Source organism: Rhyacophila brunnea, unplaced genomic scaffold (genome assembly GCF_057557595.1).
Source record: "Rhyacophila brunnea isolate RB1 unplaced genomic scaffold, BYU_Rbru_1.0 scaffold_15, whole genome shotgun sequence".
NCBI lineage: Eukaryota > Metazoa > Arthropoda > Insecta > Trichoptera > Rhyacophilidae > Rhyacophila > Rhyacophila brunnea.
The window spans coordinates 24,739,728-24,765,248 of NW_028232806.1; the positions used below are offsets into that span (position 1 = coordinate 24,739,728).

General features: G+C 30.4%; 1 protein-coding gene across 1 annotated transcript in view; it reads right to left on the minus strand.

Moving 5' to 3' along the window:
* Mctp (multiple C2 domain and transmembrane region protein) overlaps positions 1-8,498 on the minus strand; it is a 253,990-nt gene extending 245,492 nt beyond the window's left edge. The window contains exon 1 of the mRNA XM_085943140.1: positions 8,308-8,498. The gene's annotated coding sequence lies outside the window, so the exon portion shown is untranslated. The remainder of the gene's footprint in view (positions 1-8,307) is intronic.
* Between the last annotated feature and the right edge of the window lie 17,023 nt (positions 8,499-25,521).

Genomic DNA, 25,521 nt, shown 5'->3' on the forward strand with positions numbered 1-25,521 from the left:
TTTGCATAGTAACTAAAGATGATATCTAAAAGTGAAACTCACTTCGATAAAACGATTCAAATTTAATTAAAGATACGAAAAGTTTTCAAAAATCAATAAAAAATACAAAAACTTTCGAAGTAAGTAATTTTGGGTGAAATAAATTGTGTATAGACAGAATAAACTTAAAATGGTAATTAATAACTAACGACATTATTTCTTATTTAAGGATTAAGTTATATAGTCTTTAACTCTTCTAGTTATAAAGTATGATTAGTTCTTACATTATGCAAGTCTCAGTGAGATGATGTTAACGACTCAGCCTCAGTTAAAAATAATCGAGCTTTTATGTAACTAATAGTTTGTTGACGCATCACTACCCTCCTAAAAAGCCTCTGAGCAACGGTGTTAGATAATAAAATTAGGCTTTAATGGAACCTCACACATCCCCAGGGGAGAGTATGTAAAATATTTTTTGGTCTCACGCACTTGTTGAACTTATGTTATCAAATTTAGAACAAGAGACTTCATGTGTGTAGGTAAAGGTGTGGATGAAAAACTTTGAACGTTATCAATGTTAATTTCATTTGATGGCATTGAAAAGAAACTAGTTCATTATAATTTATAATATAACGAAATTTAATTTAGTTTAAAAATTACTCTAAAGTTGAGCAATAAATAACATAAAAAAGAAAATTAATTTTATCTGTCAATACTGACTACAATTTCATACTTATTATATGGCTTTTTACTGTTTTTATCACAATATATCGCATTCCCAGTAAACTAATGTAGTAATTTAAAAATTAAACTTTAAACATTCTTTGTAATATATAGAAAAGTGTGAATGAAGAAATTAATACTTATGTTTATGGAAAAATATGATATTTTTTCAACGACATTGCACATATTTCTTTTAAATAAAAATTGATATATTTTAATATTTATTAGATTATGACAGTTATGATTAAGATATTTGAAACTTTTTTAATAATCGCTTTAGTTATTTAGATGGCTTCTGGCAAAAACGTGGTTACAACTGTATTGTGCTGGGTAGTGTGGTTGTGCCAACTCAGCACTTATTAGTCGCAGTGACCTCTTATATCCACAAATGGTTATCATAGACACGTGTGCTAATTGTGGTGATAATTAAGGGCTTTGGTGTCCATTTGTGTCATCCATACCACGTTGTCACGTATTTTACACAAGCTGCATGGCAATAGAAAATCAAACATTTGTTTTACATCACTTTGATAGTTCTATTTTTTTTCGTTTCGGTAGGGTAGGGTCCAGAATTGAGGACCTCCCTTATGTACACACCTGCACTGACTTTATAATAAATTATACCTTCTTTTAAATGATCTTAAAGATATATTATATTAAAAAAAATCATAGAAGAAAGAGAGACCGAGTGGGATTCAAACTCTTTTACTATCCGGGTGACTACTTTCATCTATTCGGCTATTGGTCCGTCTATGATGTATATCTGATCGCATGAATTAATTGTAATAACTACGTTACCCATCGATTCAAGTATAGAATAGAATATAACCAGCTTTGTAATTAAGTCCTAATATTACTAACATGATTGTAAATGGCAACCAGTGTTAACAAAATTTATTAATAACGTCTGCACTTGCGAATATTCAACAAATACATTATTGTTTATCATTCAATACTGAATATACCAGTAGCGAAGGGTAGAGGTAGGCTATTAAGATCCGTCATAAATAGTGCACATTAAACTTTGTTAGTCATACGTATTTGTTTTTATTGAACAACGACTACAATTTAAAGATGGTGTTGGTTAGTTTTTACAAATCAATTAAACCCTGCCTAAACCAGACCATAATAGTTTTGGTCTACTTTGGGGGATATGACAAAATTGTGCACATTTATTCATTCACACTTATTTGTTCTCATGGATTAAGAATAAATAATATTACACACTTGGTTCAATTCTTAAATTCATTAAGCCGCCTAACCAAACCATAATAGATAAAAAATATTATTTTATCTATAAAATATCTAAAGTTAGGTATGATTAATTTGCATAATTTTGTATACTTTATAGATAGACGAGTATTTTTGGACTATTATCTATTATAGCTTGATTTCCCAAGGTTTAATTGAATTTTAAAAACTAATCAACACCGTTTGTAAATAGTTGTAGTCTTAATTCAATAAAAACAATAATAATAAATAATAATAAATAGAATATTGAATTCTTAATATTGAAAAAAAAATATAGTTTGGGTTACATTATGTATATTTTCTTGTAGAGATATTTATGATTTTCGACGAGTGTGTGTTTTTTATTATTAATTTAAGGTTATTATACCTACTAAAAAAACCTTCCAATCCAATGGTTGATTTCTCAATCTCTATAGTTTCTGTATCTTTTTTTAGTTTCAATTTTGATTTTTTATCTCCAACAGGACACATTGACCGTTACTGCATCCATTATGCATATAATCCGCACATGTTTTGAATTGGGTGGCTCAGGGCTTGAGTATCAGGGAGGATCCCCCTCGTGGGGCATTTTTACAGCTCCGGATCTCTCGCACCTGACTACAAAACCTGTCCTGAGCCTTTGGGATACAGTAATGTTTGTTGTACGGGGAATATAAATTTTAACAGGTCAACATTGATACGGATGCACCGTACTTTGTTGTCTTTCAAAAGTTGAAGAATTTTGGATTATATAATTTTGATTGTTAATTTACATATCTGGTGTCATCGTCACTCGTGTCATGGTAAAATTAGAAAACCTCAAATTACACACAATTTACTAAAAGCTTACATTTGACATGACATGTGTCAAAATAATTACATTATAATAATGGATTTGTATTGATTTATATGTCTGTAACGCAGAGCACACAGACAATCATACTGCCCTTCGAAGGAAGATGGCAGTAACTCGCCAAATTTGTGAAATTGAGTTATGAATGCCATCCGTTAGGTAATTTTGAAAGCTATATATTCTGTTCACTTTAAAATTAGAATTATAACTAAAATACCGTTAAAATTCTTAGTGAAAAAATGGACATCTGCTAAAATAATACAAATTTCTTAGCAAAAAGCCAGTAAGTGCATCTATTTATTGCAGTTACTGCTTGTTTATGTATTTTAACATCCTACTAATAAAAATTATCACCGTTTTTTTATTAATTCACAGTACTAAAGTTGAAAAAAAACCACATTATGTCATTTATCTCGAAAGTGTGTGAGAGTCAGTTACTGCTTTCTTCCTTAGAAGGGCAGCATACTCGATATCTATCTGTCAAAGGAGTTTGCGTCTTTGCGATCATATTATAAGAATTAATAGAACACCCACGTTACATCCCTGTCAAACATAGATTAGATACGTATATGCATTTTGCTCACACGATTCTTGACCCATACAATGTATTGTATTAAAGTTTTGTTATTATTATAAATAAACACACAGGCTTTATCAAAATAGATACATACCAATGTAAGTATTCAAATCGACGCGCTCTTTAGAATGAAATATTTTTTATTCTATATTGCTTTGTTCATGATATAAAAATTTTTATTATTCAGCAAATATACAAGAACTTTGACAGGTTGCATATTGGCTCTGCAATTATATGGTGAGTTTGGGTTCCTCCCGAGGAGGTTTCTAGATATAATATGTTTTCAAATCAAAATCAAATAAAAATGGATGTTACCGGCTTTGAAACTAATAGTTTCAAATGTGACATATTAAGCACATCATAATACTCAGTATGTATCAAAAAATAGTTTTTTTATGAGACAGTTGATTATTTGGAGCCACTGTGCAATTTTAACAAATTGTTTTTTAACCCTGCTTTTGCACTTGTGCCATATATGGAAAAGCCATTTGTAGTACAATAATAATTATGGTAGGGCTAGTTATGACGTCCCTAATACAATATAAATGTCTTACCCTCCTAACCGATTTTTTTTTAAAAACGGTACATGTTCAAACACGCGCGTCATCATGTTCTTACTCCATACTTCAGTTTTAGTTTGTCAATTTATAGCTACGGCCGTATGTTGTAGCTTAACCACTGGGGAATGCCAGAAGAAATTGCGTATTTCAAAAAAACACTACCTTATTCTTAGGTCAATAATTTTTATAAAGCAATCATTATTCGTAAGATGTTTATCACATTTGAATGGTCAAAGACATAGCTTATAATCAGTATATTTAGAATTATCTTCAAATGTGTTAATCTTGCCCATTTTTTGAATAATATAATGCCTAATTCTTGTCAAATTTGGGATCACATAGATTATCAATATAATTTTTTATCGTAAATATTTCACTCTAATAATGTCGACATAAATTCATCAGTATAATTACTGAAATATGACTGTATTCTAAAACATTAGAGCGAGAGGTTTAAAAGAATACTATTTTATGTAATAAAAATACTTTATGCAGTCATCAAATGTTTAAAATAAATATAAAAGATAATAAGACTTCAAAATTATATAAATAGATTATCTACAACGTTTAAGGAATGTCTAGGATCATGCTTTGAAAATACAATTAAAGCTCCATTTTGACCTACGCTGAGCATGTCCGCCCTTAATCAACATATTTTTTTCTCAGCGTATTAGTATAGATTACATTTGATATATTGTGATTTTTATGATTATTGGTCAATTTTTAATTGTTGTAGGTATTATGAAAGTATATTATAAATTATATTAAAATTAAAATGACAATAGAATAGATAATTATAATAATTAGAATGGACGACAATCTTACTAGTTCAAAAAAGAATACAATGACGTAAAATAATTACAAATGTTTTTACAACAATCGTGCATGATACTTCACTAAAGACACTATTTATTTTAAATAAAGGTAGCCCAAAATAACGAAGAAATCACACATACATTTTTTCGAGTAGGTTATGTTTACCTGAGACAAGTTTACTCTATATTTATCATGATTTTCAATCGACGAGTTGTATTTTAAATGTACTGCCTTCTGATTGTGTTTGTTTTTCTATATGTGAAAACAAGTACTTATACATATATATAAAGAAACACAACCATGCACATTCAATCCAAGCACATACAGACAACAAAGTTTTACAAAAACATATTACGACATGAGAGAAAATGCAGCCACGACATACAAAAATGTGATTTTGTCCCATTATTTATATTAATCATATAATAACACACACGTACATACGTAAATAACCCTCTTCAGGCCCATATTGACCAATGCGTCGGATATGTCCACATGGAGTATATTGAGAAGGGTCATCGGTGCCGTTTGTGACGAAGATGGTACGTGCCGAGATGGATAAATACGACATATACCTACGCAGTGTACAATGATCCCCTGTCATTTCATACGTGAAAGTGGAGAGAATCCATTGGGGAGACCATGTGTCAAGACACTATATTATACTATAATGGTTGAGAGACCCAAACTGCAATGGTTGGACTGTGTAAAAAGTAATACAGCATATTATTTGTAGCTAAAGCAGTGGACAGAGCTTATGACAAACAGAGGGTAGACGTTTTCTAAAACCATCCATAGTCTGTACTGGGTAATAGTGGTGATAATGATCATGGTTATTAAAGTTAATTTGGAATCATCATTACACTGATAAATTACTAAAAAATATTAAAAACATATTCGGTGAGTATTCATCAATTTATTCAATCTATATACCTGGTTGGGCCAATTATGGTCACTTTCATCCCTAAATTTCCCTACTACCTCAAATCCCCAGTTATTGTCGCAAGTCAGGCGACCAGCAATCATGGGTCACCAGTCGACCGTGATTGAATAACATTAAGTTACCACACGTTACCTCAAGACAGCGGGCGTATTTTAGGCTTGTTACAGCTAGACCGTCGCGAGTAATTCAAAGCGCATACAGACTGATTCAAAAGTTATTCGTAGACGACGGCCGAGTCAATTTGATATAGTGTGTCGTCCAAGTTAATTCTGAACACCTGGCAATCCGATATACTGGCTCATGTAATTTATCAACCTCATTTATCATAACATTCATCAATATTATACTGTCAAGTGCCGCACACCGGGTAGCCCTACAAATAATACCACGCTAGTGCAACAAGACCATGGAGCCAGCCTCAACAGCAATACGGTTAGTACCTGGCATCCTAATATAATACCCCCCAGCATCCACATCCACCATTATAATCATTTCATCAAAATTAATTACAGTCCACTATAAAAAGCGCAACCAATTCATTTGAAAGATATGCGATAATACCTCAATAGTTACTAAAAGTAATTGTAAACTGAAAGAATACTTATGAGTTTATAATAAAAATACATCAAATATTAAATGTACTGAAATATCTATATACAGTACATATATTTTCTTGTGGTTGTACACGTTAAATGAAATCAAAATGCTCAAGTTTTTTAAATTAAAATTTTAGCTATTCAAGCTAGAATAGCCGGAAGATTGGACATAGTGCCATTTTCTGTACCTAAGTAGTGAAATTTAATCTCTCCGATTTCTTTCTTGGCAAGGAGCCACGTGGTGCGATATCAACTGATTTGAATGGTTAGATTAATGGATCGAAGTGCGAATTGAATTGAATTGAATTTAGTTTGGTTGAATTCAATCTGGGTTAGTGTTAGTATTCATTGCAATAGCATGTGAGTTGTTAATATGTTTATATGGGATTCATTGAAGTAAAAACTTAGGATAAATTCGTTGCGTTCAAATACACCAGTGATTTATTTACAAGCACGACTTAACATCTTTACAGTTTTAACATAAAACAAATCTACGATCATATGTAATTTAAACGAAATAATGTTGCGTTTACGAGTAAGATTACGATAAAAAATGGATAAACTTTCACACGAGGTTATCACTGAGTATTTTTTTTACGTTGCTCGAACAACTTACAAGCTATAAAAGGAAGGGTAGTTTCTAGGTCTTCAGATCACAGATTTTTTTTGATACCCATTTTCAGTGAGAAAAATAGCATAAAGCTTTTATATTTGTAAATGAATGTATTATGAAAATTTAAAATTAAATCGATGATGTTAAGTAAAAATCCATTACTAGCTGTAACCGATGAATAATAGATAGTGGGTGGTAAGTAATTACTTGTTAATGTTGATACAGCTGTCATATTTTGTATTGTAAATAACATTTAATTAATTATTGTGATATTGTGGGCAATATTGTATTGGTAAGAATAGTATTTAACGGCGATCAGTGGGTCTATTCTATGCTTATCGACCGCTAAAGTGATAAAGTGATAAATATTATCAAACTTAGGGTAGGTTTGTATCAAAATATTAGCACTTATTGTAACAATTACACGAAGTTGGTTTTTATTGTTGCAATAAGTGCTATATTTTAACAGCACCTATCTTGCTGCTGTTAAAATATCGCACTTATTGCAACAATAAAAACCAGCTTCGTGTAATTGTTACAATAAGTGCTAATATTTTGATACAAACCTACCCTAAGTTTGATACTATTTATCAATTTAGTGTTCGATAAGTATAGAATAGACCCACTGAAATAACATGATTGGAATATTTTGTTGTGTTATTCGACGTTTATATTATGACAATGAAGCTGATTACAATTCGACCGTGTTTAGGAAAAAGAGCATAACCCTCATAGAACAAATTTTACAGGAGGGGCAAAAAACGTTTTTTGAATGAATTTAGTTTAATATATTTTTTTTAAATAGGCAAAAACATTGGGTGCACGATCATTGATGATTTGGTGTAATAAATTTTCGATCTAATAATAATTAAAGAAGTTATTATAGAAAAATCATTAATATTGAGGGTAAATGCTTTTTTCCTTAAATTAAAACTCAATTGAAACCTGAATTTAGATAATAATTCGGCATTTGCGGCTTACTTCCTTTTTATAAAACGTGTAAATTTAGTTGTATACATTGTTAATATCTAATAAAAGCACTTTTAGAAAAATCGAGGATTACGCCCTTTTTCCTAAGCACAGTCGAATTAATATGACAGAAAGAGGCATCTATATTGATAATACTATTATATGTAGATGTCTCCAACATGTGTGGTTTATAATTAATTAACTTAGTAAGTAAATAATATACCTAGTTGCATTTAAAACTCGCTGACCGTTGTCTTTCTGGCAAACCTTTGATTAATTATGAACATATTAAATTTCCGAATAAAACAGACGTAACCTAACTTTACAGCACAAATAGTAAGAAGAAGAAGAAATTAATACAGTCATACAAGTAATACAAGACACGTACATGCTTGCAGCTCCACCAAGCACATGCAGCCTAATATCAAAGTCATCATACAAGCGTTACCCTGAGCGTATGGAAGAAGCTATGCGTTTTGTTGAGGACGGAGAGGGGCGCCGGCGACCTCCGAGGCTGCGCGGATTTGGCGCGGGGAGGGCCGGGAGGCTGGCAGCAGGTGCCCCCGAGGCCTGCGCCCGACAGCTCCGACGCCGACCTGCTCAGCCGTCCGAGGTTTGCGCCATTGTCGTTCAGCCGGGACCGACCTGTGAAAGTGAAAAAATAAAATATTTTAATTGAAATTCCAGATTTTTCCATTTATTGAAATACACAACGAGAAATAAACAGCATTTAAAGATTTTATTTACTATAATAAAACTTTATTACTTATAAAAAAAATTAACACTTTTGGTAAGTATTGTTTGGTTTTGTGTGTGTGTGTGTTGATATCAGTGTTAGGTAAATGTTTCTATGTGTATATTATGTATAATAGTGATCAAATAAGTTTATACGGTATGTTGTTTCATAGAGTTTTGTTACAATTTGAGAATGTCTGTCAGGACAAAACCGATGTATGATTTTTATTAATATTGTGTGGAAAAAGTATAAATAAAATTATAACTAAACATGTAAAATTGTTTGATATTTCTGATGATATTGTCTTTCCATCTAATCGTTTAAGAATATAAATATATATAATATATAATTTGGAACAATATCAGAAGTTTAATATACATTGGTATTCGAAATCATGCATTTGAGATGTAAGTACGCCTGAAATGCATACTTGTTATCTACACTACTTAGCATACATCTTTAAAAAATATTTAGTTCACCACCTTAAAGTATTTTTGGCTTCTCTTGGTTGGTCGACATTATTGTGTTTGACAGTTAATTAAATGTCGTTCATATGGTGAATATGACTCCAAACAATGTATGTTTAATAACGAACATTACATTATATCCAGCATGTCAGTCAAAGACAAAATAGTATGAGACGACAATTATAATGGATTTTAAATACAACAAAATATTATTTGACCGAAAATAAAAAAAAAATGTATATATTTGGGAATCATTTTGCCGTTTTTAAAAAAATATTTTTTATTCGGTTAGGTACATGTTCAAACACGCGCGTTAACATGATATTACTCCCTACTTCATTTATCGTTTGTCAATTTATGGCTACGGCCGTATGTTGTAGCTTATCTACTGGGAAATGCCAATAGAAATGGCGTATTTCAAAAAAATACTACCTTATTCCTAGGTTAAGAATTATTATAAAGCAAACATTATTCGTAGGATGTTTATGACATTTGAATGATCAAAGACATATCTTATAATCAGTAGTCTTTAGAATTATCTTCAAATGTGTTAATCGTGCCAATTTTTTGAATAATAAATTGCCAAATTCTTGCCAAATTCGGGATAACAACGATTATAAAATATATTTTTTTTATCGTAAATATGTCACTATACAATGTTAACATTAATTTTACTAATTGAATTTTGTAAATGCGTTTAAAAATTATTTAATATAAAAAATCTTAACAGCACTGCACATGGATGTACTGACATATGACTATATTCTAAAACATTACAGCGAGAGGCTTAAAAGAATACTATTTTATGTAATAAAAATACTTTATGCAGTCATAAAATGTTTGAAACAAATATAAAGGATAATAAGGCTTCAAAATTATATAATTAGATTATCTAAAACGTTTAAGGAATGTCGAGGGTTATGCTCTGAATATACCATAAAAGCTCCATTTTGACCTACGCTGAGCATGTGGGCCGTTAATAGGCGTATATTACAATTTTATATGTACCTAACAATTGACATATTATATGAATTGAATATGCAAATTTCATTTAAATAACGGAAAATTAGTCCTCACACAAGCCAAATTTACTATGTAGATTTGATTTCAATTCTGAACAATTTAAAAGCAATATAACGAAATTAATGGTGGAAAATAATTCACACAGTACCTATCTAATATTTGAATAAGTCGTCTACGCCAATTATTGGTAATGATAGCGTTAAAAGTTTGTTTTTTTATTCAATACTAAATAAACCAAAATTTAAAAATTAGATTTTTTATTATAGAAAATATATATTTTTAAAAATCTCAAAAACATAATATAATTATTAGAAGAAAACTGAAAAAAGGTTATACTCACTATATAGGTATCAAACTTACATCTTTTGCACTCACTAGGATTTCTTCTATTAAATATGTATGTTTCTCAAATTTTTCAAAAAGAGTTTTTTTTTTAAATAAAACTTGTTTATTTTTACTCAATTTCATTATGAGTGTTTCTTTATGTAATTTATAATGGATACGATGGTTCAAGTCTCCGAAAATTTATCCATAATACAAGTCAAGACTTATTTCAGTTTCCAAAACCTAAAACGTTCTCTTATCTCCTTAGAGACACTTTATCGGTGGATCCCATCGTAATTAAGGATATCGGGAGAATTGTCTAACTGTTATTCAACATGAAATAATACCTTTACAGCAAATATTCGCATTCAATATACAAACAGAATATGTTTATTGAACAATTTATGTTAATTATATTTATAACATATAAATATAAAAGATAATCTAGAAAAATCTCTGTTCACGTACACTTTAAGGGGGATCATAATTATATGCCAACAGAAAACCTAGCGGAAAATACGAAGCTTGCCATTTGAGATTTTTTTTTTGATAATTTACAATTTCAACTGTATTACTTAATAAATATGCATCTGAAAACATTAAAAGATTTTTTTTTTAAAGTAAAAGATAAACTTACAATTGTAAAAAAAATGTGAATTTGTCACATATTTGGTACATGGCTTTCGTTATTATTACATTATTTTTATGGTTATATTTATTATTGAATTTAGTTATTTAAGTTTTAAAATTTTCACCGCTTAGATTTTTGACTAATTCATAGTTTTAATATTTTTTATATCTATTTTAAAAAACATCGATTTTTATAAAAAATATAAATGTGTATAACTTGAAATCCTTTTTATTTAATTACTTACATATTATTGTAAATTTACAACATAACATGGGTTTCATTATCGTTTTGAAATCTTTACTAATAGATTTCTAACGGATTTTTCACGGTTTCCAGAAAGAAAAAACAGTAAAAAAAATGGGAGTCGTCGATCTACTTTTCGAGATGACTGTATGAGTACACGTTATTATTTTAGGCATCTAGCAAAAAATGGATAGGTAGGTGCTCTGGCGGTGGCTCGAGAGATGAAGCCTTGCTATTATTGTTAGTATAGGAGTAATGTCGTAATCCAATTGCTAGGATGATACTTCTTGTGACGATATTCTGTTAGTGTAACGTTATCTGGTTCAATTAGTTAGTAATAAATATTTGCTATCTATATACCTATATGTAAAATACAAAATATATTTTTTACATGTTATAACGCCCAAATGACAGTAGTGTAGTGAAAAAGTAGTTCAGTAGTATAACTGAAACGATCACACGAACACCCAAACTTTGAGAAAACAATATAAATATATTGTAACCTCACCGAGAATCGAGAAGTTTAACCACGAGACACCTATTTTTTGCGCACAGCATTTGAGAAACGCTGTTCAAAAAGAGGTGGACCGATAACATGATTGAAGTATTCTGATACAAATAACATCATTTTGCATTAAAAAACATATTATATTAGTGAAGAGATCCTGTTGCTAGCTTTCGATTACCAAAAAGTAAGACCCCATCCAATAGTTATACTAGTTTATTAGCGTTAGTGGATGTACTCAATATATTTAATTATTAATTCAGTATATTATGTAATCCCAATTCACAGAAGTTTTTCTATCAGCCCCAAAGAGAATCATAAACAAAACGCTGTCGAAAAAGTATGTAGCGTGTCAGTACATATTCGATGATAATAAGCTCAACCGTGCGAAGCTTTTAATTCAGCGCACCTTGAGCAATTTGAAAGGAACAGAGTTTTTGATACATCAATTATTCACGCAGGAAATTACCTACAACGTTATATTAATTTAATCATATTTAATAGTTCATACAAAAAGCTGCCTCGTTACTTATTTAAATTAAATAAATTTTATATTATAATCAGTATAGGCGTACGCTATGTTGAGCTTTTAGCTCTAGGCTGTAGATACCGTGTTTGAAAATATATATACATAAGTATTTGATTTATTCTATTCCTTGAGAAATCAAAAAATTAATTTAGGATGCAAAGGTATTATGCGTGAGTTCGAATATTGAAAGCAATGTTTAATACTAAAATTTTGAAAAGCTGAATATTATGCTAATGATGTGCAGAATGATTTTAGTTTATTATTTATTTTGAAATACACATTATTATATTATTATGTCTACTGTTAAAATAATATGTTTATTATAAAGTTTAATAACCTATTTAATATATTATGTGTATGTGTTAAATAACAGCTCAGTTAGACTTATCTATGAAGGTAATTAAACAATATATATATACACATACATATTATATCTTGAAGACAAACGTAATGATAAACTTCTTAGCTGACCTAAAAACGAACTTTAATACTTGGAACTCAAATCCAGCAACTAAATAAGCACGTCTCTCTCGGACAACAGATGAACATTGAAGACGACGATATTGTTCGTAAAAGCAAACTATAATGAAGCGTATTTGGGTGTTTGAATAATACCTACCTTAAAAATAATCGATAAATGTATGATACTAGTTCTAAAGTATACACGTGAAGTATTTAAAGCACTTAATGTATGAAGAATCTAAAAAATAAAACCATAAAGAAAGACCAAGATATAAGAAGACAGGTAAAAATACGTGCTGTGAGAGAGGTCTTCAAGCTGATGATATATCAATGAGAAATATAATATTATATCTCTCGATGATTGGAAAACTGATAGAGTAATGCAGGACTACCCAAGAGGCATTAAGCCAACTCAAGACCGACATAAAAAGATACAAGCTAAACCATTCAAGAATCCAAATGTCATATGTATACCCTACATCTCGCTAGTGCGTAGTATTCTTGAATATGGATCAATTTTCTGTAGCCCTTCGTACAAACTAATTTTACACCACATCCAGCATCATTGATGCCTTTATTTTAATACATAAACTATTTTCATTATAATATATATTATAAGTAATATTTTTCTATATATTTTTTTCAACTGTCTTTTTGAAGGCATTTTTGTTTTTCACCCTCTTGAAGCTTGTAGATCACTTAATACATTTCTGCCTACTTTCACGAGGGATAGTTTTGAATCCTAATGTCATATTTAAATTTATATGCGCCCGTAAATTACCTACGTAGTCGCAGCTATAACCTCTTCTGAATCAGAGCTTTTTACTTGTGTTAGGCTTATCAGGCAATATTAGCTAGGGGGCGAGACTTATCAATGCACTCTCTACAGAAATTTTAATTTTATTGTTTATGTTTTTATTTTTGTTCCTTCTCTCTCCTGAGGTAAATGCTTTGTATATTGTATTAGATAATACATGTATTTTTATTTAACTCTTACTCAGTAATATATTTTTTTTAAATCCACATTATTCTGTTTTTAAATAAACTAATAAATACGACCCAGCAGTGGATTGATTCCAGTTGATAATGATGATGAAATTATAGATAAAGTCTACCACACTGAAACGAAACCCTTTTAAATTGTGACTCAATCAATACCTGACTTAAATTCTGTACATGAATAATAATCGAAAGTCTAAACGTATAATGGAAACAAATCCTTTAGATAAGTACTTTGAATAATGTTTACGAAATCGAATAGTTAGCGTCTATCTTATAATAGGTTTTGGCTTATTACCTAGTGTATACATACAGTGGGGAAAAATTGAGGTTTAATATCCGCTCATAAGCACGCAATACATATTAAATAATGGGTCTAAGACGATTTGGCGCCGGGACAACTGGACAACTGCAGTTCGAAATTAAATAGACGTTAGGTACGTATAGGTACTTTAAAAAAAATATTTAATAATATTATTTATATTAAAATTATTATATTATGATTTAAAAGTTGGCGAGAATTTAAAATATGTACACATAAATAATGATTTAATCGTGCATATGTTTAAGTTCCAACGAAAAAAGAGTTTTTATTTTATATAAAGCCTTAGGCAAGGTAATTCTGAATCCGCAATAAAAAAAACATTATGTTAAGAGAAAAATTAATTAAAATTACTAAGTAATAGAAAGAAACTGATTAAAATTCCTCATCTACGTTCTGTATACGTGTCTACGACAGTGCGGCATCCAATTGTCCCGGCGTCCAGTTGTCCCATTCCCTAAATTTTAGGTATTGACATTCAAGCTATTTTTTAGAAGTTTTCAAGGCTTAATAAAATAATAATTTTTCACGGATATTATTATTATTATTAACCCGAGAATACAGAGATTATTGATAACCGTTAAAAATAATTGTGAATATCGACATTAAATGGCCGCAAGGAAAATAATATAACCAACGGAAAATTTCGCGGATATTTTTTGGATGTGGCGTAATATGCTGAATTATAATGACATAAAAAAATATAATGCCTTATAATCATTTTTCTGTAAATCAGTATGAGGGTATTTTTGGCTAACATAATGACCTAACTTTTACATTGTCGAGGTCCAGATAATTTAGTTGTCGAATTTGTTCCATTTTTCATTCTGTGGTATGCAGCGTTTGTTTCAATAGCAAGTTCGTTGCATTCATTATTTATTCCGTTCACCGGAAAAGACCTCTCCGATCACCGAAGTGAACAAACATCACAAGTTATTCCGGGTCGTCGAAATGATTGAAGAATTGGAGAGTTCAGTATAAGAAAATTGAGAAAAATCTAACTAGAATTTAGTAGTTCACTGATGATTAATTTTTTCATCCGTTTTGACGTCTATTAGACTTTTCCCCCTGGGTACCTCGCATTAACTATCAAAGTTTCTTTAATGAATTTAACATGAAACAACTCCAATTGATGCTAAGACAAAGGAAATTTGTACCAGCTGACGAATTTTTTTTATTGAAAACTATCTGTCTACCTGCATCAAATTGCTGATTTGGATTTGGCTACGATCCATAAAACCCGCCTTGTACTAAAAAAATCTTTGTAGTGCAAAGCGGCCCGATAAGATGTTAGTTCTAGCCTTATTTTAACACCACGATTTAAATATGTCCAGACTTAGGTATAGCGCCTTTACACGTGCATGGAATTACTGTCGGCAATAGTGTTTTTATTAAACTGTCGTGACAATAACTGTTTACACGTAAAAGTGCTGACTGTCCAATCTCATTCTTCAAGAGTAAGCGAGGCGCGATGTTGTCATTTTATACTACTATCTGACAGGTCGTATTAAAAATCGGTTAAGCTCTAGTGCATTTTTTTACCGGCATGTTTGCTCATATCGCTATCGAAAATAATCTTACTTACGCGTTGAATTTGGAACTTTCCAAACTTGTTTGATTTATGCATGCAATCTTGCCAACTGCAGGATAATACATGTTTCCCCATACATTTCATTACTGTGCACAGTAAATCTATGGACGTGTAAACGGGGTATTATTCTTGCATAGCCTATTCAAGTCATTTTAGTTGATTTGGTAATATTTTTATTTCTAAAAATTGGTTGCAGTTTTGTCATAGATTTTTTTTTGTAATTGCGATTTTCCTTTGATATTTGGTTCACATCCACATTTATAGAAATTCTCGACTCTAGATAGGACGTAGAATCTAGACCGTATATTTCTATTTAAGCAGTAGATAAGGTTGCTGCACAGAATTATTTCAATCTATCGACATTACTTTCGTCTTGGAAATTTATCTATAAGCCCATCAATTCACCAATTTTATATATTAGAGCAACTAACTCCTCGGTTAAATTTTAAATGTGCTTTAAAACAATGAATTTTAAATCTTTTCATAATCTGTTTTCCATATAGATCAAAAAAAATCTCGGGGGAGGATACATCCCTGGAAAATTTTTGCGTATAGTTGTTTTTTTCAGATTTTACATTGTCGACATTTATTACAGTACTGGACGTTTATATTATTGACACTAAAAAGCTGATTTTGATTAGAAACTATTTTAAAATGCATATTTTATTATTATTATCCAATAATTATGAAAAATATTTGAATGAATGCCTTTTAAAGCGCCATTTTAATTAAAACACACACCTGTAGCTGCAAACATATACTTACATAAATTTACGTCTTATAGAGCGAACAAGTTTCCATTCCACGTAACGTTGGATCACGTACTTTACTTGTTAAAATTATACCAGTATTTTTACTTGGCTCATTATAAAATACCCTAAAGGAAAACTTTGTTTTACATGAATATCATTAAGACTAGCTACCTAATAAGAATACACAGAAACGTAAAAAATATAACATTTTAAGACCCCTTTTATGCAACATAAACTGCAAACGTCTAATAAATAAACACATTTTATTAATATAATTGATTCCATCATATTTTTATATTTTTCGTTAGTTTTTATAATCGAATCGCACTGTGAGTGTTTAAGTTTAAACTAAAGTTAGTGCAAATGATACGTTTTGGAGATATTAGGGTTTAATGATTTTATTTAGCAAAGAAAAAAATTATTTATTTCTAATTAACTATTTCTTTTATTCAACGAATAATTCACAAGATTTAAGAATGTATCATTCTAATTATTGAACATACATAATTTTGAAAAACGCTTGCTGAGAGAATATATTATAACCAATAGAAAAAATCTTTGTTGAAAAAAGTAAGCCACCCCGGCAAGTTCAAGTAAGTTATATCATAAAAAAATATTGGAGAAATCCACGACGTCGGCTAGTAATTTAAGTAATAGGTATCTACTTTGATTTAATAAGCAAAAATCGATTGCCATAGTAACTTGATTTAGAAGAGCGCTGATGAGTGGGTATTAAAAGTGGCCAATAGTTTAAATTTATCGCAATTAGTATGTCACTGCGTAGCATAGAGGTAATGCGCGGATGGGGCATAAATCCTGGATATGCAGGGTTCGATTCCCTGCTTATCTATATATATGGGGTGGCTTACTTTTTTCAACAAAGATTTTTTCTATTGGTTATAATATATTCTCTCAGAAAGTGTTTTTCAAAATGATGTATGTTCAATAATTTGTTTAGTAAAACGATAATATTTGATTTAACAGTACATTATATTTTATATTCGTTTATTAAATTAGACATTTTACAATTAATAAAAATGATATAAGAAAAGATCGAGGAAAGAAGAAGAAAGAATACACATTGACACCACAAAGTAAGACCTCTAAATAATATAATATAGAAAGGTATATAATAATATCGTTATCTCAGCAATATAATAATGTTTTTTTTTATAAATGTATTTTTAAATAAAACTAAGTAAACACTGGATCTCTTAAAAAGATTTTAATAATTTGATATTACGAATGAAAATTAAAAATCACTTATTAGGGTCTGTAAAATAATACAAAATAATTATAGCTTCTGAGTATAGTTACTACACAAAATCTGAAATGAAATTTACCCTGTAAATTTTCCGTGAATTAGTAAAACTTTTCATGCAAATTTCGATATACGTGTACCATACTAAAGTAAAAATGCCTTTCAGATTTAATGGTCGCTCAATATGGAAATCTCAAAATGAAAATAATATAATATACCCCATTACAAATTCACACGAACCTTTCTTGATCGTTATATACCTACTTCAATTTAATGTTAGGCCGTGTATGAAACAAAAACATTACAAAAAATCCATCGTGTCAGAGGGAAAAACTATTAGTACTTAGTAGATAATAATATGATGTGAGAACAAATTTCGATCATACCAAATTCTCAGCTATAGTATTTAGTAACCAATAAATTTAATATTATTGTTTAATAAAATAGGACTGTAGTGTTCGAGGTGTGGGTTATGGTGTTGAGGATGATGATGATGATGAAGAAGTCGAAGATGTGTGCAGGAGCGAGTTTTATTTGCAGCGTAATGGTCAGTACTATAGTATAAATACAATGACAGTACATATTATATACTGAGATAGTTACGAGCCAGGTACTTAGATTCGAGTGACATTTTGATAAATTAGTATTCGTTATTTATACAGTCAAAAGTAATACCTAAATATTATATTTCAGTACATAATTATATTGAACGAGTCAGCGGTTTAAATATGAGTAGCTGTGAATTTTAGTTATTATTACAGTCATAATATAATATGATACTATGGGAATGGATATTAGACTAATTTTCCATTGCGATACCGTATTTAATATCGCCAAAAATTTATTATTGCGATCGAATAATTTGATACATTAAAAATAGATATTTGATCAATACTATACTGACAGCTACATACCCCCTTTCCATAAATTACGAATACTGATTTATCAAAATGTCACTCGAATCTAAGTACCTGGCTCGTAACTATCCCAGTAAATAATATGTACTGTTTTTGTATTTATACTATCGTACTGACCGTTACGCTGCAAACAAAACTCGCTCCTGCATACATTTTCGACTTATTCATCATTATCCTCAACACCATAACCCTCACATCGAACACTACAGGACAATCACTTTTTCATTCTAGATTGTAATTTTCAATGAAAGTAGATATTATATAAGTACGTATTTTATCACGTGATTTATTGTTCGTCATAATATAATTTCATTCAAAATTCGTTGGAGGAAATAATATGCATCCACATTTTTATCATTTTCCTCCTATTATTTATGTTTATAATATGCTATAATTCATAGCGATATCTTCTCGCTAATAGTACAGCATTCCCAACTTATTATCTAATGAATAAATCATGGTAGCAAGTCATAAATCATAAGTAGCAGAGGAAGATGGCGCATTTTATGACTTAATAATCGCAGTGATTGGTGCAACTTTACCCAACTGTTTCGTGCAAAGTTTTGCCAAACAAAAATAATTGTAAAAGATGTGTTAATATATCTTTTGACGAGGATATTGTCAACACAACTTAGAGTGAGATATTAATGTTTCTGTGCCATAAAATTGGATAAATAAGCACTAACTGCACCGTTGAGCTCCATTTTTGTAGAGATTTACACACAAGAAAAGAAAACACTAGTCGCACACATACATTTACATTCTATATTACATTCTATATATTTTTATGAAAATTGTTCTTTATTTTCTATGTGTTATGCATAATAATTGATGGCATTTTTCGCACAAGAAGAATGATGTAAGTAATTTTAAAATCTAAGTTTTATTGAAATCATAAACGTATCACCCAAAAGGGAGCATATTTACGCTTCCTCATAAAAACGCAATTAAATGCCACTCGGAACAGTTCAGTGGAGCTGCACTCGTACCAATCACGGAGGTTCTTAAGCCACGAAATGCGGCGCCGTCCTCTGCTACGCTTCCCATTGATCTTTCCTTGAATGACAAGTTGGGGAATGCCATATTTTTGTCCTCTTATAATGTGGCCGAGGTTCCTGGTTTTGATACTACGTAGAACTTTTCGGTCCTTCCCCATTCGATTGAGAACTTGTCACTCGGTCAGTCCAAGGAATTTTGAGGATGCGTCTATATAGCCACATCTCGAAAGCTTTTATTTTTATTAAAAAAATGTCAGCGAAATCAATAAAAACTTTACGTATTTTTTCTCTGTTACGTATAAGTAAGATTTGGCATTTTTGTGACGATGAAAAAGGTGCTTGTCAAAAGCTGCATCGATACAAGTCAATAGAGTAATGATCGCTTTGATGGTGACCGACTTAAGATATGGAATGGCATAAGAATAAGAAAAATTATAAATAAAACTCAACCGTCCATTTCCGCCTCAACCGTCCCAACGGTCCCAACCGTCCAACGAGTCCACTCAATTGGTTCCCATATTTTGTGTCTTGTCATTTTATCGACGACTTAATAATTTAATTAAATTCAACATGTCCTTGACGTGGCGGCTTGCTAGCATCGATCTATAATAATTGATATGCGTAAATCATTTTCGATAAAAGCAATTATGGCCCGGAATTTATGAATATTAAACTTGAGTTTTCGCATCGCACATTGTTCATACTTACAACGTTCTGGGTTTGTTCGTCCCTTTTCATTCAGATCCGCTGAGGCAAAGGAAAGTTACGAAATTAAATAATTATTCTATTGCCCCATCAAAATGATAACTACAGCCGGAAGAAAATAAACTCACAGAATTTTAGTACTGGTATTAATAATTGTATAAATATTTTCATTTTAAGTTCAGTAATCAAAATTGCGAAGATGTAATAAATGATGGATATAAATAATTACTTAATAATATGTATAATAGATGGGAAAATATTCGTTATTATAATATGATGGATAGGTACCTATACTAATACATAAAAATATATAAACACTTAGGGTAGTGGTATTTGAACTTTTTCATTTCACGGTATCCTTTGAGAATAAAAATTTTCCCGAGGGCCTAAACATTGAAAATTATGAGAAAATAATTGAAAATATGCTTTATCGCAAGTATTTATTTTTGAAGTCGTGGGTTTTGAGTTATAAATCCAGATCTGGCAAATTTACAATGTTTTTCTAATCGTAGAGCAAGGACTATAAGAATAACTAACATATATTTCTCTTCAATACTCTGTCAAGAAACCCATTCGTGAAGCAGCCAGTATCCACATCAGATTGTACAGATAAACACCAGCTTTTTTAGATTTTCTGAAAGATGGGTAACGGTAATTGGGTTATTTGGATGTCAAGTTGTAAGATGTTGTCTCATCCAAATAAAATAATCAGTAAAGATGATAGCAAAAGATCCTACGGGTATTCATAGATACCGTAGGATATTAAAACTTTTTTCGAAAGATAAAGTTTTGAAACTAAAAATCAGATTTTCTTGAATGGCATGGTAAAATATAAGTAAATATTACAATCTATAGAGAATGAGAATAATTTAGACACTTTAAGCACACCATGAGATTGATAAACAATGATAAACGAGAAACAATAACTCATCAAAGTACCGATAGAAAAATGTCGGATAACCTCCAAATACGGTGCAGATCACGGCTCCCACATGGGGGGGCTGACAGGGCTCTAGCCTAAGAGCACGGACTTAGGAGGGGCCCGGCGAGGCGAGTCGACCAGATAAGTGAGATAAACACACATCACAAATTTGCTTGAAAAGTAAAAAAGTCGCCTGCGGCGCTATTTTCCTTCAGTAATATTTTTATTCAAAATTATGTGGTTGTACGATACAATCTTTATTTATGTATCAATATTCGACAACTACATAATTCAAATAGATGTATTAAAATATACAAAAATCACTTATTATACACATTATTTTACCGCGTACCTACACCATTTGAAAAACGCTACTGTAGAGCGTCACACTGCCTTTATCTTTAGTGATAGGTAGGGGGGGCCGTCAAAGATCCTAGATTGGGGGCCCGCTTCAGGATGTGGGGGCCATGGTGCAGATGTAGTACAAATCATTATTATGAACAGTAAGGTTGTTTGGAATAAAGTGGTGATGATGGTGTCTATTTTCAATTAGGACTAAACCATAAGAAAAGTTATTTAGATACAGTCATGGATTTAGAATTATAGACTAGAAAGTCTATTACTGTATTTATATTGGTTCTGGAAGTAAGAAGCATATTATATGACTCAATTCGCACATCAATTATAACTAAAAATATTTTAAAATATATAATCAAATAACTGAATTGATAATTTATTAATATGTAATCATAAATGGCTTTAAACATTTTTGATTTTTTGTTTTTCCAGAATAACCAGGTTTGGTGATATTTTTATTTTTATATGAAAGAAGAAAGACTTCCCATAACACCTCACAGATTGGTTTGCCAGAAATGTTATAAATGATTATTGACAAAACAAAAACATCTGTTGAGAAACCTCTTCCCGAGGCACCCGAGGTCTCCAACGGATTGTAACGCCAATTTAAAAAAAATCTTGACAAGCTATAAAGCTTATAAAGCTATCGGATCTTAGCCAACTAAAGTAAAAACAAAACTTTCTTTAGCAATTTTATAAAGTATCTTCAATGTTGTGCTGCCTCCCTCTAGAATTACTATGAAATTCTAAGAGTCGACGACATGGAGGATATTCCTTTTCTTAGTTTTTTTTAATAATAAAATAATTACTTATTACAGTAAAACATCGAAGAATCCATCAAATTTACTAAATAAATAGCCGCACGGAATATAACTTACTTATTCCTTATGGACTATTTATGGCCATTAATGTACACAGAAAAACTCACTAAATGATGTACTAAACCGTTACTTGCACATTTATGTCATAGAGTCTTAGTAGAGTCCTAGACCATAACGGTGACAATTTATAATCTACTATTTATTTGTTCAAATGGAAGGCTCTGTGAGGCATGATATATAAATCTATAAATGATATATAAATGTTGAGTCTCTTGGCCATAATCAAACCGTATGTAAAAAGGATCCACAACTTTACATATACATATAATATAAAACTGCTCAAACCTAAGATGGGCGAAGTATCTGAAATAGATGAGCTACATCCGATTTATAAAAAAGATACTTAATGGATGTACAAGAGGAAAGAAATTCGTGGAAAATCATAGACTTTATTATATTAGCGAAACAATATCGAGAAGCTGGAGAAACATTTGAAGGAGCTGTTACTGGTGAACATCTGAAAGAGAGCAGTAGAATATACAGTATACTGGAAAAGGTCAGCGCTTAATTAGCGGTGCTGCGCTTCTGAGTGAGATTAACAGTACTGTACAGATAAACACAAATTCTTATAGTATGCTTCAACAACTATTAGTATTTATTAATATTAAAATAAGATACAGAGTTGTGTAATATTGCTCTGAAGAAATTACAGCCATCAAAGGAAAGAACAGCGTTTATTTTATATCTATAATATTTTCGTTTCAGTATTAGTATCAAAGAATCAAAAAAATCTTTCCAATATGTACACATTATCCGGTAGAAGGATTTATTCAAACTGTTTCTTTTCGAAGAACGTTTGTTTGCTGTATGGCACGTGATTTACTCATCAAATACAAAGAAAACAAAGCAAAGACGGTAGACCGACCTCAAAATATAATATTAACCAAAAGATCCTTAATCCACGTAATCTTTTAGTGTAACATTTCCCAGACGCAAACAGTTACAGAAATGTTTCATAATGATGTGTTCACGCATTTTTGGGTATACATACATACACCCTACACTAGATAAAGACATCTAAAATAAAATCATAAATACCATTATGAAATCGGTGCTCCGGTTAATTTTTTTTTATTTAAATGGATTATTTATTATATTTTTCAATACCTTCTGATACACTGTGAAAATTATACAATATACATAATATTATATTCACACATCTTATGTATTCACTATTGAAAGGAAAAAGAAATAATAATTAATCGCAAGTGTAAAGATGCCAATTTGGATCTTATGGTTATGAAAAATTGTAATGTATTTCATATCATTATTTTGGTAAATTTCTTTGACAGCATTTGAACTTGTCAGATAAAGTGTCATATTAGACATCATTTTTATAAATCGTAAATGGATCAATAGCTTAATGGATAAGAAAACTCATCCAAACAGTACAGATGTGAGTTTGTACCCGGCTCGAGTCAACCTTTTTACGTGTGATTTTTCAATGCATATGTTTCCGAGGTGTTTTGATAATGATATATCTTAAATAAATCATAGCTTACAGTAATTCAAAACTTTTGTAAAACCAACATTTTTATGCGGGGTTGCCACATACACCCTTAGATCTTCTAATATTGTCAAAAACGGTTGGCGTTTGAGTTGCAGGGTATATAGAAAAGATCTTTGGGCCGATCTGTGAAAATAGAGTATTTTGGCGCCGGTTTCATCATGGATTATATGGTGTCAGTGATGAAAAGTTGCATTTCGTGAAAATTGTAGACTTAGTGGAATACAGAAGACCACTATTAATTCCCGTATCTAGGCGAAATTGAAAAGGACCTCCAGACTCTCGATGTGTCAAATTCGGCAAGGGAGAAAATAATGGTGGAGAGCTATGTTGGAAATGGCCATAGCCCACACTAACCTGAAGCGCCATTAATAATTATTATAACAAATAATGTAAACATAAACCAACATAGTCTAAATATATGTAAAATTATAAATATTTTTGTTACATCCGAGACTACCAGACCACCAGCCACGTAATTTAATATTACAAAATGCCATAATAACGTAGTATAGGTACTGAAAAGGAAAGTTAGAAATATCTCAGAAAGTTTGCAGGGAAGAGATGACAAAGCATTTCAAACAGAAGATGAATAGACCTTACTCAATGTTTTGCATATTATCCAAAGACAGAAAAGTTTATAATATACGATTTGAGAATGATACACATATTTATTTAATAATAATTTTAGAGGAATACATCTTATTATTTTCTCATTTGACATGTCTCTTTATTAGCTTGATACGCTTTGTCTGTATATTTTAGTATGAAAATAAATATATATATATATATATATATATATTTATATAATATTGATAATATAATATTAATTTGTATAACCATACAATTTATTATCAAATAAAAATTAATACGGAGTTTAGTATGGTTACAATTCCAGTTTGGTGTAGTGAATCTCTCAGTATCTGAGTTTTAACGTTTTTTTAAGAAATATTTCTCATTAATCTTGTATGGATTGATAGTTAAGGGGAAAAAGCACTCAACCGAAAAGTGAGAGACGTGAGTTCGAGTTCCACTTAGTTCAACTTTTTACCTAGATTTTTTTGGTATTATTTTATTTTTGTAAGCATGTTTCTGTGGTATTTTAAAATTATTTAAGATGTTTTCTATAATGAATTTTGTTTTAAGGTTTTTATAAGTACGAAAAAAATTCAGGATAATCTCTGAAATTCTTGGAATAGTCCGTAATATAATAGTAGGGATAGTATTACATATTATTTTAATATTCTCTGAAAATAATATGATGATATACAAATTACAAACCTACAGTAAAAAATATGGTCTTTGAAATACCCAAGTTTTAAGTTCCAAACTTAAATTTTTAACCACGGCGTTTGTTGTGTCGTTCAAAATATATATTTACCTACTTTTTTCCTATATTCGGTTAGCAAAACAATATATAAGGTGAAAATTATTACTTCGTAACAAAACTTTAAACAAAACAAAAAAAAATAATTTTATAAACTGAGTTCTATGTATAAAAGAAAAAAAAACTTTTTTGAAAAAAAATCC